This window comes from Pelodiscus sinensis, chromosome 6 (assembly GCF_049634645.1).
Source record: "Pelodiscus sinensis isolate JC-2024 chromosome 6, ASM4963464v1, whole genome shotgun sequence".
NCBI lineage: Eukaryota > Metazoa > Chordata > Testudines > Trionychidae > Pelodiscus > Pelodiscus sinensis.
The window spans coordinates 111,924,060-111,943,265 of NC_134716.1; the positions used below are offsets into that span (position 1 = coordinate 111,924,060).

The 19,206-nt window shown below is 38.3% G+C and overlaps 1 protein-coding gene and 1 long non-coding RNA gene across 25 annotated transcripts in view; one reads left to right on the forward strand and one right to left on the reverse strand.

Annotated features, from left to right (window-relative positions):
• Positions 1-11,232, reverse strand: part of LOC142829984 (uncharacterized) — a 43,828-nt gene extending 32,596 nt beyond the window's left edge. Inside the window, exons 1-2 of the long non-coding RNA XR_012904978.1 lie at positions 11,040-11,232; positions 5,866-5,972 (exon numbers count right to left, since the gene is read on the reverse strand). This is a non-coding gene — a long non-coding RNA (uncharacterized LOC142829984). The remainder of the gene's footprint in view (positions 1-5,865; positions 5,973-11,039) is intronic.
• The window catches only part of TCF4 (transcription factor 4), a 334,112-nt gene that overhangs the window by 36,237 nt on the left and 278,669 nt on the right, over positions 1-19,206 (forward strand). The window lies entirely within an intron of this gene.

Below are 19,206 nucleotides of genomic sequence, written 5' to 3' on the forward strand. Positions count from 1 at the left end.
TATTGTCCTATGCTCCAAAGCACTTGGCAACCCCTCCCAACTTGGTATCATCTGCAAACTTAAGAAGCATATTCGCTGTGCCAGTATCTAAATTGATGATGAACCAAAACAGATCCTTGTGGAAGCCCACTGGCGATGCCCTTCCAGCATGACTCTGAACCAGTAATAACTACGCTCTGACAATGGTTATCCAGCCAATTATGCACCCACCTTACAGTAGTCCCATCTAGACTGTATTTGCCTAGTTTATTGATAAGAAGGTTGTGTGAGACTGTATCAAATGCTTTAGTAATGTCTAGGTATACCATGTTCTCCGCTTCTTCATTATCCATAAGACTTTTTATCTTCTCAAAGAAAGCTATCACATTGGTTTGACATGATTTGTTCTTTACAAATCCATGCAGGCAGTTACCGATCACCTTATTATCTTACAGATGTTTGCAGATGAATTCCTTAATTACTTGCTCCATTATCTTCTCTGGCACGGAAGTTAAACTGACTGGTCTGTTGTTTCCTGGGTTGTTCTTATTTCCCTTTTTATAAATGGGCACTACATTTGCCCTATTCCAGTCTTCTGGAATCTCTTCCGACTTCCATGATTTTTTAAAAGATACCTCCTCTATGAGCTCCTTGAGTATTCTAGGATGCACTTCATCAGGCTCTGGTGACTTGCAGACATCTAACTTTTCTAAGTAATTTTTAACTTACTCTTTTTTTTAATTTAACTTCTAAAACTACCCCATTTCTATGACCACTCACTATGTTAGGCATCCTGTTGCCTTCAACCTTCTTGATGAAAACCTAAACAAAGACGTCATTAAGCACCTCTACCATTTCTAGGTTTCCTGTTGTTGTTTCTCCCTCTTCACTGAGCAGTGGGCCTATCCTGTCCTTAGTCTTCCTTGTGCTTCTAATATATTGGTAGAATATCTTCTTGTTACCCTTCATGTCTCTAGCTGGATTAAGCTCGTTTTGTGCTTTTGTGTTTCTAATCTTGTTTTTGCGTACATATATATAAACTTCATTCAACAAGGACTTCTTTATGAAGGAAAGTATTGGCCACATGACAGTACATCATTTCTAGCAAATCCTGATCTCTCAGATTGCTGATTGGAGTCACGATTTTCTGAGATGTAATGGCTTATTAGCTATGTATTTGCATAGTGCCATATTTGTGTGAAGAGTTTTACAGACATAAAGACACAAATTAACTGATATAAGGATGTAATCTAGTGAAGGCAGGTATTACACTGAGGTAAAGAATTCAAGCCATAGAGTTGAGAGTAGTGAGGTGATAAAAAAGGGATAGCTGAAGAAATGTTGAAGAGACAAAAAATAACTTTATTTAGGATTTTATTATGTAGAAGCTGAATTTTGAATATAGAGAAAATCCTGCTGTAGAATTTATTTTGGTCAACACCCCTGGGTGAGAGATAATACCTTCACCGCTTCATGATTAACTGATTCTTGTTTTTTACCATATCAAAGAATGACCAAAATAAATAACAGGGTTCAAAAAAGAACAAGATACATTCATAAAGGATAGGTCCATCAATGCCTTTAAGCCAGGATGAGCAGGGATAAAAAGTCAAAACCATGCAAAATCAAATGTACACTGCCATTGAAGCACAAAGCCATCAACAAAGAAAACAAGCAACAATTATAAAAAAAAAATCTATACAGTATCATCTCAAACTATACTCCCTAATCTTGTAATTCTCCGTGCTTCTGGCCAACACATCCCTCTCTCTAATTGGGGGAAGAAGCCAGAATAAGAAGACACACACAATTTCCAAAATTCAACTAATTTTGTCCAGCTCTCAGTCGCACCAGCAGAATTCTGTGAGATGCAGATTTTAATGACAATTCAAAGTGTCTACCCCTTTATAGGAGATTCTGAGTGAGTCCTCGGTGCCCACAGGAAGGAAGGAAAATGCCATTAAGTTAGGACACCTCCAATGTGAAATCTCATTCTCTCTATATTGCTTGTTAAGCACAGTTTCATGATTGAAATTATGCAATTGAGAATTATTATATATGTGATCATAGCATAGTAATCTGCATTGAAATACTGGAAAGCCATTTCTTGTAGAGTTTCCTGTATTTAGCAAAAAAAGGCATATTTAGTACGATAATGATTTGTGACATTTTTGTCTCGTAATTAACTCATGTGTGAAAACCAATATAAATAACTAGAGAATTTACTCTGCGTTGCTCAGGTCCTTAAGTAAAATAATGTTTAATTTTCTTCAATTTAATCTTTGTTCTTGGGTGCAGATGTAAAGGATTAACCTGTTAACTGGTTACCTAGTAAGCAGTTGGTTAACCAGGATAACTGGTAACTGGTTAACTAGCACCTGTCTAGTTGTGCCAATAGCCGCCACCTATGGTGAGACATGGCAGGCCGGTTAAATGGTTAAACATATACAGTAGTTTAACTAGTTAACATTTTAAACAGGATTTTATATCCCTATTCTGGGGTGGAGCTGGGGAAGAAGGGTTCAGTCTGCAGGCTGCTCCAGGGAGAGAGGACAACCCCAGCCCCCTCCTCACCACAGCAGCTTGGGGCCAAGTGAGAAGTACCTCTCTATAGTCACTGCAGCTGCAGTGCATGGGTGCATGTCCCCTAGCTGGGGTCAGACAGGAACACACAGACAAACTCTCTGAAATGTATAGTAAATAGTTGTCACCTTTTCCACCCTGTCCTCTGCTTCTCCAGTGGGGTGTTAACTATCTGCTAGCAGATACATCCTTTTCCATTTTATGAGAAACAATTAAATTCTAGGCATATTCCATTTTCCTGGCACAACCAAACCCTTACCTTGCTTTAAGTTATGATAAGAGGAAGCTGCATTCCCAATTTGGTGGTACTAACTCTTACAGTTTAGGAGGAGTTATTGAAGAGATGGACAGACATACAGACTCTTTCAAATATATAGCAGATGTTTAAAGGAATACCAATCCAAAGTTAAATACATAAAAACAAATGGTAAACTGTTTTTTAAAAATAGCGATTTTTAGAAACGTTTGATTTCATTTCCCTCCATCTCCATTTGGTAACTATTAGTATAGATTGTAAGCCATAGTAAAAGTAATTTGTCATTTGTAAACTCAACTGTACTGAAGTGTGGTATATTTAAATGTACCAGGGACTCTCAGCTGTTTGGAATCTGTTTAGAGTCAGTACTGAACTTTGGTAAATGTTTCTCTTAAAGATTTGGGGGACAATACTGCAAGATAGGATCTTTTTCTTTTTGTTACTTTGCTGTTTTTTTGTGTTGGGTTTTTGTGTGTGTTTTGTTTTTGTGTGTATTGTTTTCCTAACTTTGATTGATGGAAACTCTTTCTGGGAGCTTTTCCTGACATTATTTAAAAATACAGAAAACATGAAATGTTATGATAGTGTTATATCTATTTTTGAAAGTAAAGCTGTTAATGGTGCTTGTTACGTTGAAATACGTTATAAAAGTGAGATTAAGTCTCTGCAAATTGCTAAATTATTTTGCTAATTTATTTTTCTCACCTACTTTTGATGTATAAGTTGTTATAGGGTGCCTAAACATCTTTAAAAATTAGTGAATTACTGAAATAATACTTGAATATTACAAAAAAGTTTGATTAGTCATTATATTTAACATTTACCATGAAAAGCCCCCTAACCGCCTTGCTGTCCAGTTTCATTTCTAACTCTCTGAGCTATGAAATTTAGGAGTTTAATTTTCATAGCTTCTTCTATGTAAGCAGAAAGTGGTCTTATCTTACGTATAGTAAGCATTCTTTGCCTTTCTAGTTTGAATCATGTAGCATTTCTTGTTGGTCACCCATCACTGTGTAATCCTTTTGCTGTGCCTCCAACCCATTTCAGTGTCTGAATTATATGTATATCATACTTCTACAATTGTCCATACTCTGTTCTTATTCACATGGGTGTAAACTGTAAGTATTCAAGGATTCATTGGAGTTGCTCCAGTGTTGCTCCAAGGTTTGCACAGGTGTGAATGAGAGCAGCGTTTAGTACATTCATGCTAATACCTACTTAAAAGAGCTCTGCTCTTTGTGAAAAGAGCTAATTTAATCTCAGAATTCACTTAAGGCTCGATCCTGCTCCCATTCAATAAATGGAAAATCTCCCATTAACTTTAATAGGATAGGATCAAGCCCTTAATGGGCAGATTTTTAAAGCTGTTTAGGCACCTAAAGATGCAAATAGCTGCCTCCTGAGATTTTCAAAAGTAGAGAGGCACCTAACTCCCACTGAGTATGTGCTTTTGAAAATTTCACTAGGTTTCTATCTATATCTTTAAGCACCTAAATACTTTAAAATATGTGGCTCTATTAAGCAAATCCTAGTTTAGCTGAAGTCAGTGGCAAAATTCCCCACTGAGTTTAATAGGTCCAGGATTTGGCCCATAGCAAATAAAAATAGAGATTATCTGGGAGCCAGATAGCACTTAGATTTTTTTTTTTTTGTTCCTATATGAAACAAGTTTAAGATTTGTTAATTTTGCTGCTGAAGTGCCATGGCAACATACGTATCTGTTTTGCAGCTTATGAAATGTATTTTTGGAACTACTGACTCACACACTTTTTGCTGTACCAAGAGAATGTATTTCCTTTTGCTTTCATGCAGCTATTCAGCATGAAAATAAAAGCAGTTCGTTTCTGCATTGTATCATGCTGTGGCGCAGGTTTTCTAGAGCAGTAACACCTGGGATGAATATAGTTAATGGGATTGCTCTATATTGCTTAGGTAATCACTACTTGTGACAGGGGCAATACACAGTTGTGGAGAGTGCAATTCTCTGCATAGTTGTAAGGCTTTTATTGTAAGCCTGACGGGTAGATAGCTGAGGCTAGAAATCAAAAACACACTAGTGTGTTTTGTCACTTCACATGCCTTGCAATGGGAAGAATGCAAGTTTCTAGATTTTTCATTGAATCTCTTTATTTAGGCTATATCTAAATGTAATTATTCTCTGAGGTAGATTCAGACTCTCTGTGGGATAAAATGAAACTGGACAGCAAGAGGGTGGCAGATTCAATTCAACCTCTGCTGGTGGAGGGAAATGCTATTTTGCATCTTTCATGTGTAACAGGACCAGATTACACAATGGGACCAACAACCACCAGAGTGGTTAAACACTGGAATAAATTGCCTAGGGAGATTGTGGAATCTCCATCACTGGAGATATTTAAGAGCAAGTTGGACCGACATCTATCAAGGATGATCAGACAGTACTGGGTCCTGCCGTGAGGGCAGGGGATTGGACTTGATGAGCTCTTGAGGTCCCTTTCAGTTCTAGGATTCTATGATATGGGCCATTGTATTTACAGTCAATGAATGATGATGATGCTTTTAATCTGTATTAGCCATAAAAGTACAAGATAAGTGAACACAGCAAGACAGTGATGGGCAGCCTGATGGCCACATGAGGACCATCAGGGTCTTTCGTGGCCCATGAGATTTTTTGTTTACTGTTGCCCATATGCAGGGTTGCCAGATTCTGCTGGTTTCCGTCCACATAGTTTTTTTTTTTTTTTCCTACAGGTATTACTAAAGTGACACTCATGTAAAGCAAGGGCACGTGAACCGACGTGACTGAGGGTCATGTGTTCCTTCTGCATCCAATCAAAGCACTGATATGGTTGTCAGCATACCCACATATTTTAGGTACCTAAGCACAGTTAGCAAAACTACACTATGCTGGGAGACTCTTGGTTACAACAATCTTGCAGCCCAGTGAGATGGAGGGCCACTCATGCAGCTCACTCACTAGCCTAGGCTGCCCATTGGTGCAGTAAGATAATATGTAGCTGAGATTTTATTGCATGCTCTATAGTTCTAGGTTGGTACATGACACTAACCTCTTTCCTGATGGTCAGTGGCTAGCTACAGCAAAGCTTTTCCCTCAACCCCATTATAATTTGGAATGTAGTATTGACTCCATGAAAGTGCCGCTGTCATCTAAGTTCTGTAACAATGAAGGAGTAATGTATTACTTAATAACAGGAAGTGAACAATAGACCTCCTATTATGAATATTCAATGACATTACATGAATGACCTTTTCACACAAATTAGGTTGGTTAATCTTATACCTGTAATACAATGGCATGACATACTCCCTCCCCCCTCTTCCCCAAAGCAAATGTGACACTGCCACAGTAAGAGAGTTTGTGTTAAGTAGGTGTATAATTAGAAAGGTAGGAGGGAAAACTCCTGCAATTTTCAAAATTTTCATTTAGTTAAGAGTTCCATCTGAAACTCTAGAAACACATCTGAAGAAGTGGGTCTTTGCCCACGAAAGCTTATGCTCCTACACTTCAGTTAGTCTATAAGGTGCCACAGGACTCCTCGTCACATCTGAAACTCTAGGGACTGAGTCATCAAAGGCCTATGAAGAAGTTTTTGTTCCGGCGAGCAATAATTTCACAAGAATGGTCTTTCTATACCATGGATCAGTAATATAGTTTTGGCCATTTCCGGTTTATGCAATCTTATATTCCTATTACCATCACCTTTGTCTTCTCTGATCCTCACTGTGTTTTGTTGCACACCCACCTGCCATATTTTTTTCACGGTTTAGGCCGGAAGCCCTTTAGAGCTGGGACTTTCCTTTATCTTTGTATATTGACATATACTATGAGGCCCTGATGACATTTGAGGCCTCTGGATACTACTGTAGTGTAGTTTAGCAACAATAATAGTTACTGATTATCCATGAAGTTGAAAAAATTCAATTTCTAGTTTGGAACTTGCAAGTGTATAAGTATTTGCAAGTACTTACTTGTAGGCCTCTTCTGAGGCTTTATTAATAGATATTTGCTAGAGCTTTGGGATGAAAGGTTATGAATTATTTCATTTCTAAAGGGTGAAGATGATTATATATACCCAGCCATTAGGAAACTGTGCAGTTTTTGTGGTTTGTTCCATTCTTTAATACAAAATAGTAGTAACACAAAAAATGACATAAAAGTGGGGCAGGCTTTTCTGTATATTGTTAGAATGAGAGGGAAGGAGACACAGCAGCGTTAGAAATAAGATTGCAGTGCAGTATGATAACAACAAAGTCAATGCAATTTTGAGCTGCATACCCAGAGGCTTCGCAGTACAGAGCAGGAAGGCAATTGTTCCTTTCTATTTGGCTCTGAGAGAGAACCTAGACTATTTCATGAAGTTCTGGGCCCCTGAATGACAGAAATATTTAAACTGGAGGTTATTCAGAGATAGAAAAGTAACCAAGGGGCAAAGGGAGTGATTTGTAAGGAAAAGTCAAAAGAAATTAATAGTTATAGCTTGACTATACAGGGCATAAGAGAGCGGGGGATAGGCTAACATGGGGTAATATAAGAAATGTGAATCCCAAGGATGATTGCCATTGTACTGGAAGCCATGAAATGGAAGCCATGAAAACCCTATGTCTGGAGACTTTTAAAGCCAAACAGGACAAAGCACCTACAAATGTAGTGGGTCAGACCGTCTCAACACTATAAATTAGCTGGAGGCTCAGTGGCTCCCGCCCTTTAGAATTCCCCTTGCATTGTGGGAATCTTTGAATGGTTTAGAACTATTCTAGCACTACACCATCATTTTCTCTTGCAGCCCTCCGGGAAAAGATGTGTGACCAGAACATTGTTGTGAATGGGTAATGTCAAGCTGTTGCACTTTGGCATAATTTTGAATAATGTGAAGCTGTTTGAAATTGCACTGAAAGTTAGCTCCATGCTCAGACAGCAGCAAAAGTGACTTCGAGCCACTTTTGCTGACCCCTTCCTCAGCGGGCCTGAGTGGGTGATGGGCCCAGCTGATGATCTTGTGACCTATCTGGAACAATGTCTGTACTGACAAAGGAGATGGAAGCCCCACTTTTATAATCTGATAGCTATGCTTAATAGCAACAAGAAAAACATTTGTAAGCTCCTTTTGCTATTTTATTTTGCTCTGATTTGTCACTGGACTGTATGCAGATGTAAAATATTACTTTATTGAAAACACTCTAGATTGTGTTTCAAGGCCAGGTGCCTGCTATTTTACAAGTTGTTTATTCCTTCTAATTTTTAGTGCTGAAACTTGTAGAATGTCTTTAACTGATATATATTTTTAACTCACTACCTACTAATTGGACTGAGACATAACTTTGTAGCTTTATCTCTTTCCCATTCCTCATTTTATTTCTGTTTCAATTAGTGAGTATGCCTTTAGCAAGAGACTGAGATTGTTTTCCTATCTGTTATAAGATTTGCCTGCAAGAGAAATATATTTTATTGCTTGTCTTCTCATATGTGCAAGTAGCATTGTCCCCATTACAATCAATGAAAAGAACAAGAAGCTAATTTGCCTCGGGTTTGGCCTCACCGTGCAATGCTTTTCCCCGTTATTAGAGCCAAGGAGGAGATTTACCTGTGTTTGACATTTTGAGTTTAACAACAACAAAAGAGCATTAATTTTCATCTTGATTGATCAGTAATGCCAAAAATGTTAGTTCTGGATGGAGAAATCCAGAACAGTAGAATTGAAATGTTCACTGCAGTGTCATACCTCTGGAAGTTTGATCTTGGTAATCCCACTTAGGGATGTTAAGAGGCAGGTCATTGGCTAATCATGTAGTCGATAACGACTCTGTTTACTACACAATTAGTTGATAAGGGAAGGTGCTCAGTCCTGGCCCGTGCTGGGTCCAGGAGTTACCCCCTGCTGCAGCTTTGTAGTTTAAATGTACTAAAAGCCGGGCGGCCAGAGCCCCTGACCATGGAGTACCCACAGGCAGGGGCTGCTGCCTGAGCAGCCTCTGTTTGTGGCCACGTCGGGTCACCACAGACAGGGACTGCTGTTTCATGGCAGCCTCCCTTGCCTCTCTCCCTGATCTGCTACCTCTGATAGAGGCAGTAGTGAAGTGGGGAGCAGGCAGTAGTGAAGTGGGGAGCAGGCGGCACCGCAGAGATGATGCTAGAGGGAATGCGGGTGGGGGGAGGGAGAGGGAGGGAATGTGAATAGGTGAGTAGCTGACTGCTTACATCCCTAATCCCACTTGATGGCATTTTCTTTCCTGTGGGCCCTGAGATCTCTCTCTGTTAAGTAACAGAACTAGGGGTCACCCAATGAAATTAATACACAGAAGGTTTAACTCAAATAAAAGGAAGTCAAACTGTGGAACTCTTTGTCAGAAGATGTCGTGAAGGCCAAGACTACAACGAGGTTAAAAAAAGAACTAGATAAATTCATGGAAGATAGGTCCATTAATAGCTTTAGCCAGGATGGGCAGGAATGGTGTCCCTAGCCTCTGTCTGCCAGAAGCTGGGAAGCAGCAACAGGGAATGGATCATTTGATGATTGATTTATGGATGTAAGCAACTAGTCGCTTCCCTGCTCCTCTTGCCTCCTCTATTAGAGGCAGCAAGTGGTGGTGGTGGTGGTGGTGGTGGTGGGCGGGGGGGGGGGCAACAGGAGCCCTCTTAAAAGCCAGTTCCTCCAAGCACCATCTCTGCGGGGTGGCAAGAATTAGCTGTCCCAGCTTGTGCTGGGCCCTCCCGCTGAATCTCTGCCTTTTAAATGTATTAAGAACATGCCGCTCTTAATATATTTAAAAGGCAGAGCTGCAATGGGGTTAGCTTGCAGGGGCTAACCCCGCTGTGGCTCCCCTGCTTATCAACTAATCGACTAGTCGATGGAAATTTAATCAATTAGTTGATTAAACTAAATTTAACATCCCTAGATTGATTGCCTGTTCCATTCATTCCCTCTGGGCACTTGGCACTGGCTGCAGTCAGATTACAGGATACTGGGCTAGATGTACATTTTGGTCTGACCCAGTATAGTTGTTTTATGTAAGTCATGAAGTGAAAATACACTATTAGTCCAGGAAATAGGTTGCTTTTGATTCAGACTGAAATATGAAGCCATTGATCACTGTACCATTCTGAGAGTATTGAGCCTTATTCTCTGCTGTTTTGTCCATGTAATGATTTACATCTGTAAAAAGGGGATATTGTTGTTGTTTTTAGGTATGCTGGCATATTAATTTTTATTTTGTGGTGCTACATAGGAGCCAAAATCATGGGTAGGGCCCAGCTGTGCTAGGCACTTCACAAACACAGAACAAAAATTGGTCCCTGGCCAATGGACTTTAAATATTTCTAAGGTAGAATTCTCCTTTTGCTTACAACAATGGTGATAGCTTATTGAAGGTGATGGAGAAAATAAACAGCTCGTGGATAGTATAATGTGCAGTGGCAACTGTCATCAGTGACTCTTTTTAATGACCAAAGCAAAAGTATTGGAGAGATGTAATTCTTGTAAGCAGTGTATTGTTCTTGTCAGTTTTTTCCACAACAGTTTCTAAGTTGCTAGGGAAATATGGATATGGATCATCAGCCTCTATTCATTTAGCTATCACAGAGTCTTTTAAATTTAATTATCTGGTAAACCATCCGTTCATTTATTTACTTTTTTCAAAATATCAATTACCTCAATGAAAGAAAAACTGATAAGTAGTAGAAACAAAACACATACTCCACACACCCCACCACCACACCCCCTTAGGAAATTCTGTAACCCAAAATTTTGTTTCAGAAATCATATAAAATTGCTAGGTGGAAACAATATACTTATAAAATCTTTACAAGTGTTCACAAACGTAAGTATTTAAAAAATAATCAGATATCTATTATTACCCATGTAAACATGTACTTCCTTCAAGTATAAAGATATGTGACTTTCCCAAAATATTCATTCTGATTCGTTTGATAGTATCTCTATTTGTGAATCATTTGATTACTGCTAGTTTCACAATATTTTTCTTTGTTAGGTTTCTTTTTAGTGTCACTTGAATCAATTATTGTTTCTCTTTCATTGCTGAAGTCCTTTTGTACATAACTTTTCCAGAGCTGACATCAGATTTACAAGCAAATTGTTCAGTACCATGTTCCCAAGATGCTCTTTTAAAAGAGACATGTTACATTTTATTCTCTTCTGTCAATTCCAATCTACCCTGCTTACTAAATATCAATTATCTATATAGATTTTAAAAACAGTTCCCATACCTTTCCAGCACCAACTAGACTCAAAGGGAGCAGGCAACAAAAGCTCACAGGTACATACAATAAAAGGTGAATTTATCAAAGGGTTATATGTTGCATCAGGGGATTAGGGGAATGGGAATTTACAATGGACTCATAGGTGGGAAAAGAGGGAGGGAGGGGCAGTATTTTAGACACTGGTAGACAAATGCATGGTCTAAAGGAACTAAACAGAAAAAAACTGGAAGTATGAGAACATAAGCTACACTGTGAATTAATTGACATCACAAAGACTTGGTGGAATCTCATGATTGGAATATTGGTATAGATGGAAAGATTTAAAAAAAACCCAAATCCTGTCATGTTGAGCCTTGAGAATAGAAGACTGAGGGAGACCTGATAACAACCTTCAAATAAGTTAAGGACTATTACAATGATGACAATGATTCATTGTTCCCTATGTCCTCTGAAGATAGGACAAGAAGTAATAAGTTTCATGTGCAGTGAAGGAGATATTAGGAGAAACTTTCTAACTATTAGGGTAGTTAAGTACTGGAACAGGCTTCCAAGTGAGACTGTCTACCTTGTTCTTAAAAATCTCCAATGATGGATATTGCACAAACACCTGTCAGGGATGGCCAAGGTATACTTGGCCCTGCCTTAGCATAGGGGGTGGACTAGATGGCTTCTTCAGGCCTAATTTTCTGTGATTCACTGATTATTGAGAACTGTAGGAATGATTCCATCTGATCTATTGGTTTAATCTGAATTCAGAAATTTTAATTTCTTACCAGTTTTGGCTGTGCTGTTTTATAAAATACAGTAATTCCTCATTTAACACTATAGATATGTTTCAGAAAATCATCGTGTTAAGTGAAAATGTGTTATGTGGGGTCAATTTTCCCATTGAAAATAATGGAAAATGTAGGGGTTGTATTTCAAGCAGTGGTGTCTGTTGGACGTAAGGTTGGGGGAGAAAGCGGACGGGGTTACAGCAGAAAGGGGAGGTGTTTGGCTCTGGGGAAGAGAAGGGGAGGAGAGAGGAGGGGGATTGGGTTGGGAGTATGCCCCTGTGATGGGTCAGCCGGGACCCACACTGCGTCCGGTGACGGGGATTGCCAGGGAACGGCATGGCGAGCGGTGAACCCTCTGCCGCTTTGCAGGGAGGCTGGGGAAGCCCCGCACAGCCGCTGGCAATGGGCTGGCTGGGGAAATTGTGTTATTCCGGGGACAGTCGTGTAATTCAAAAAACGTTCCCTAAAAAAAAAAAAGTGCTATCGCGAAAATGTGTGAGCGGGCATGTGTTAAATGAGGAATTACTGTATACTGAAAGAACCTTAAGAAACTTCATTTCTTTTTTCTAGCATATATCGGAGTCTCATTTATAATCAGAGCCAAGTGATTAATTTAGTGTTTTAGCAACTTCTACCTTTTCTATCAATACATTATCATTGTCTCTTAGAAGATCAGATTCACTGACTTTTTGTTGTTCATTTGATTTTTATTTTTTATCTTAAATTCTTGTTCAGTCTTCTATACATTTTACAACTTTTTCAATTATCATTCTTGATTTCTCCATGGTATTGAGCTATTTTCTTGACCTGATGTTTTATGTCCACAACTTAAAAATCTTCCTTCCAGCAACTTCCTTTTTTGCTGATTCATCTTGATTTTCTTTCCTTTTCTCACCCATCCCCTCCGCCATGGTATATATTTCTTTGCATAATAATATCTCCTTTCAAATCAGCCATTGGTCATGTTTTTAATTTTAAGCTGTTTTTTCTAGTCTTTTTCTATGTGCCTGCCCCTTTTTTTGGTCATCAACCCAGACATTCCCTTGCAGTTTGGTAAGCTTTTACCAGTACACTGACAACCCCTTTGCTTCTACTTAGTTTATCCAAATAGTATTGATCTTTCAAAACCTATGTTTTGGAAAAGAATCTAAATGCCCTGGAAATTGAATCCTGTACTTAAGTTTGTATTGCTTTGATGATTACTAGATATAGATCCTTGTTGTATATCTTGATTTCTACTAGCAACTGTCTACCTTTCTTCTGTGCCATATTTGTTACTTTGATGTACACCATTGTGTTGTCTAAACCTTCTTCTTTGCGGATGAGGTTTTTGGAAAGTTGTGAACCTGTGACATTTCCAGTAGGGATGAATAAACGAGTCCAGTCATTATAAGAACTAGCCCATAACTGTTCCTAAAATTCAAATGTAACCAAATGTTTTTGCAAGTTGGAAAATGTTTTGATAACCTTTTTTCCCCAGTATTTTTCACTTGAGCACGCCTCTGCACTTCCTGGTCAGGACCAGAAACTAAAGTGCTGAAATATCATGAGACAGACTGTTCATGTGAGATTTCCCACTCACTTTCTCAGACCCACGAGATTTGAGCTATTGGATAAACATCTGAACTTTGGACAGTTACTTGAACTGAGCCTGTAAATGTTTTGTGGCTTTTTACTCACTAATTTCTGACTGTTTCTCCTGCTTGGCCTTATAATTTTTAAAATCACTTTTCTACACTCAGCTCTGCCTATTCTTGCTATCAGTGCTGCTGAACTTGTCATTCTCCCAAATATCAAGGTCATGATACTATCAGCTGCTTTCCATTCTATTGCCATGTAGAGATTACTCTTTTTTGATTACTTCTTCCTAGAAGTATCACCACATGTGAGTGGGACAGAAGAGACAGAGAATGCAGCGAATTCATTTTCCTGTTAAGGCCCTTATTTTTCGTGTGTGTGTGTGTGTGTGTGTGTGTGTGTGTGTGTGTGTGTGTGTGTGTGTGTGTGTGTGTGTGTGTGTGTGTGTGTGTGTGTGTGTGTGTGTATATATGAAAGAGAGAGGATAAGATCTTAAATGTTGAGTGCTTTTATAAAAAAAAAAATCACACATCAAATTGACCAGTATTCTATACTGGCCTTTTTGCACTATATTTCAAGTCAAAGTTATTTTGAGACAAATTTTGTGCTAGCCACACCCCTACGGTGGTATTGAATTAAGTGGATTTGAATAAGTTGTATATCAACAGAATAATTTGAATCTTGCTGTGTCCTTTTGAAATCCCACTTTGTGAAAGTTTCTCTTAGACTGCTCTGCCTTGAGTCCAGAATATTTTAATCTCTGCTCAAATATCAATGTGTACCCCACTTTCATTTGGCCTCAGGAGTGGGTGGACTTGGCTGTAAGTAGAATCTGACTCACAATTCTACCCTCACATATATGGTTGTCAGCCTGATCTTCAAAGTTGAGCAATAGCTCTTAGATGCTAAAATGCTGAAAATGTAACTAATTTTTATATATAGCACATTTTATGTTTACAGGCCTGCTGTGCATGCATTCTATTTGTGAAGTGTGACAGGCCATTGAGAGGAACTCCTGTGTATTGGTAAACTGGGACTCATCTCTCTCACTGGGACTATATACATGAGCAAGTGTTTGAGGAGCAAGTCCCGAAACTTCTGCATGTAGGGCTTGATCCTGTATTGGTTAAAGGCTCCTGTTTACTGCAGTGGCATAGGAACAGACCTTTGCAGAACTTTTAAAGGCAAAAAGTACAAAATTAAAAAAAAAAAGTAAAATGCCTATAGAGGAAGAAATCTATACTCTAAATACGTAACTGGTATTTAAACAGTTAAATTACTCTTTCATTTTTCTTATATATCCAGGGAAATGTAACCAGTGGATTTCCTTGTTCCAGTGCCTGAAAGAATGACAACATAACCATCCTAGAAATTGAGTGGAAGAGCAAATTCACTTCAAATCTCCTATTTTCATCCACTCATCATTTTCTCACAGTTTTCCTTTTGGTTGAAATTTCTATTGCAATTATATTATCCTTGGAGAGACACACACTTAAATACAGAACTCTCTGGGGAGCAGCATTGAGTATGTATTCTAAAACACTAATGAAATTGAAGTACTAGGCATGACCAGTACATCATTTTCAATCACTTATAATTTTATTTGTGAATCAAATTTATTTAAATATGTTATTGTCACTTGTATCTATTAGAAGTAAATCCAGAGTGCATTTCTAACTTACGGTGAGGAACATGAGCAGTCTAAGCATATTTCTGTCTGAAAAGTTTTAACCAATTCTTGTTACTTCAAGTTGAGCCTCTCTAGTCCGGCACACACTCGTCCGGCCACATCCTTGGTCTGGCATGATTTTAGTTAGTCAGATATCTACTTATCATGAGGGTGGCCAAGTTTCCTGTGTTCCCATAAAGTTTGTTTACAGCCACCAGTCCTGGCTTTCAGTGTTCTGTACTGTTTCTTAGTTCTAACTTACCCCTGAATGTCTTCTACAAGCCCAGTGAGCGGTGGATGTGTTGGTAATGCTGCTAGACAATATTGACCTTATGTGGTTTGGCAAATTCTTTGGTTCATCACCAGTCAGGTCCTGAGGTGCTGGACTAGAGAGTTTCAACCTGTAGTGGCACATATTACTATAAATGACTGAGATTAGAGATAAAATTCATTGTTTTCTAAATTGTTGTGGTTAGTTTACTTAGTGCATTTGGTAGTATTTTTATGTAGTCAGTTTCACTGATTCCTCTGCTTAGTTTGTTAGTTTCCCCTTTTCTTTGTCTGTGGTTTTCACAATAAAAGCTACAGGAAGGAAAAATATTTCAAAAACAGAAAATGTGATATTTTTTTTTTTAAACAACAAAAATTGGCAGGGAGACTAATGGTGAGGTTTATTACCCGACATCCTTCTAACTGACTATTTGAAATGATCAATTGCCTAATAGTTGCCCTTTGTTTTAGCATATAAATGCATCACATTTTTAATGAGACCTTTTTTTCCATAATCACATAAATGCCCCAAAAAGCCACAATCCCATAATTGAGAGAGAAGGCTCTACTGGTTAAAAAAGAGAAAAAGCAAAGGCAACTGTAAAATAACATACACATGTGTTTGTACACTTTCTGCACAAATGGAAGAAAAATACTAGGAACAACGACGACAACAAAAATCCATGACAATAGGGTTTCCCCGGTGTTCAGTTTTCAGAATATCCAATCAAAAAGGGACCCTCTTGGTCAACACTATGCCGTTAAAAGTCCATTTGGTGGTACTGTGGGGCAGACAGGTTCCCTGCTTAACTCCCTCCCTCCAAATCTCTAGCCCCAGAGCCTGTACCCCCTGCCGGAGCCTTCCTCCCTTCTACTCCCCAGCTGAGACTCCCTTCCACATTCTGAACCCCTCATTTCTGGCCTCATCCCCGCAAGGGAGCAAGGCAGGGGAAAGGGATTAATGGAGGGAGGGGGATGGAGTGACCAGGAGGTGGGCCTCAGAGAAGGGATGGGGCCTCTAGGAAGGGACAGAGCAGAGGGCAGGGCAAGCATGTTTGGGTTTCTGTATTTAGAAAGTTGGAACCCTGTCTGACTGTGATGTTGATTACTGCCAAACCAGTTTCCCCTCATTCTGTATCTGTGCAATTTGGTATTTCTTCTCTAAAAGTAGCACTTGTCTTTGAATTTTGTTTTGTTGTCTGTACCCCACTTCTCCAATTGATCAAGATCCATTTGAATTTTACTTCTGTCCTCTATTGGGTTTGCAGTCTCCTGTGTTGTAAATTGGATCAGTCTGATTTGGTTCAGCCAGATGTGTTGAAGCTTGTTCAAAAAGTCATGTTTGTGCTGAATTGCTGTGTAAGAAGTTTCAACTCTATAGAGCACTTTTTAAGGAAATGACGAGACAGAAGTGTCACTTTTGAGTGACATAGAGTGGCTTTTTCAACACATAGTATTGGTGATATTGCTTATTCTGGCAAAGGAGTCTAGAAGGCTGTAGCTTGGATTTTTTTACCATGTGAGGGAGTTAATAATTGCCCTAATGTTGATAAAAGTTACTGCTATTACATTTTTATTTTCCTCTCTTAGGATCTTACAAGCAGATTTGTAATAATTCAGCCAAACCTTTACAGTTTACCTCTAAAATAAGGGAAATGAACTAGTGTGCTTAGCACTTATTTATGCCAGTGATCTGGTTGGTTTCAGTCAAATCACTAGCATAGTTTTTTCATAAAAAGCACAATTTATTTGCATGATTTAATATAAATTGCTTGGATGTAGGTTCTTTTAAATATGTAGTTAAAGGTTATAGGCCAAGTTCTTAGCGGCTGCAGATCAGAATAGCTTCATTGACTTCAGTACAGCTTTACAAGCAGCTGATTTACAAAAACTCAGATTTTGGAACAATAGGCCAGATTCACTATTGTTTTACTCAATTATTTTTTTTAGAGTAACTTTCCTATTTCAGCCGTATGGTAGGAGTGAAATGTAAAAGGGTTAAAGTGGAGAGACAGAATTGGGGCGGTGGAAATGTCAGGCACAGAAATGGAAAGATTGCCAGTTGGCCATACAAGAAAAATTTGAGTGAGGGTAGGTCGATTTTTTTTTTTGTCGGTCTCCCCAACTTAGAGAAGGGAACATGATGAAAATATTACATCAAAAAGAACTAAAAAAAACCACTGGAAATACTGATCCTTAATAATGTAAATTTCAAGCATCCAAACCTGCCGTCAACCTAAATTCTAAATGAGACAGAGAGCAGAATGTATTAGCCCTGTGAAGAGGAGATTATTAAAGGGTTGATCTAACTAGTCATGTTCCAGCCCATAAACCATATCTAAATCTCTAGAGCAAGCTTGAAAGAGTACATTGGGATCAATCATTATAATACCTGGATTTAAAAAAACACGGAAAACAAATTTCTCTGCAGAAGAGTGCAGGTTAAGAAATCTGTGGCTGAGTTGGTAGGGCTATACTCATGTTACTCGCATTATGTGGAGTGAGTGCTTCAACCAAAGTGTAATGCTGACATAAGCAGAAGGGGGTGACTCCTTAATTCAACATTGTTGGATTGGGAAACTGAAGGAGAGAGAACAGAAGTATTCAAGTCCCTTCTGTGCATAATATTGTCATCTCTTGTATTTGGAATTGTACCCAACTGGTCTGAGTTTCATCTAGTAAATTACAGACCAGGATAATAACAGTTATAAATGTATCAGCTTTTTAAAAGCACTTCAATATCTTAATGCTGTCATTGATCATAGAAAACAAGTAAGAACTGTACAATTGGGACAGTCAATTCTCTAGTCTGAGAGGAAAGTCATGATTACTCACTGTTTTTGGATTCTAGCCTTTGCCACCCAGTACTTTGATCACAGGATCTGAAAACACTTTGCAGACATTAACTGATTAATACTCACATTCTTCTCACAAATAAGATGTCAAGTCACCAAATCAATACTTAAGTCACATAATAAATCAGTGACAGAGCTCTGAATTTGTTTACTTTTTATTATTATTTATTTTATTTTGGTAGTGAGAGAGGCTGCAGCTCAATTGTGGTAGGCCCTATACACAGAGACAGTTTCTGCTTCAGAGAGATTTGTTGTAGAGCTGGTGGGGAATTGGGTAACAAAATGGGTTTGCATAAAAAAAAAAAAAAACAGATTTGTCAAAACGGAAACTTTTCCTAGGAGAAAAGTCACTTTGTATATTTTTTGGGGAAAAAGTTTGAATTTAATATTTTTAAATGCAATTTTTAAAATTTAAGTTAATTGTAGTATTTTAATAGCATTTAAAAGGGTTAAAAGCAAACATTTTAAGATCATGATAATGAAAAGTTTTGATTGATCAAGTCAATTTTTAAAAAGTATTTTCAATTCATGAATATTTTAAAATTTTCTACTATTTGTCCAGATTTGGGATGGAAAGAATTTCTGAAGTATTGACATTTCTTTCTGGACAGAAAAACCATTTCTCACTCAGATCTAATTAGGAGCTTTGGATCTCAGACTTCCTCTCCAAACTCTGGACCACACTTCCTCCCACTGATGCAAATTTGGACAATGTCAAACACATTAAAGTTTTTACTTTAATTGTAGTTTTTTATATATATTTTAATAATACTCCCTTCCCAGATCTTAACTTCTCTTTCCACCATTTCCTGTCGTGACATCAGAATCCAGACAGTTCTGTTATCTCCTCAATAGGGATGCTATTGAGTTGTCGGTAAATCAGGATTATGATTTTAATGCAGGATCAGAAGGAGGATGTAAGTGAGTTCCCTTTTAGAAGAGGTAGGCTTGTTAATTAGTGAACATTAAGGGAATATATGGAACACCAGGAAAGATAAGTAAAATTATGTTTGCACTGTGATCAA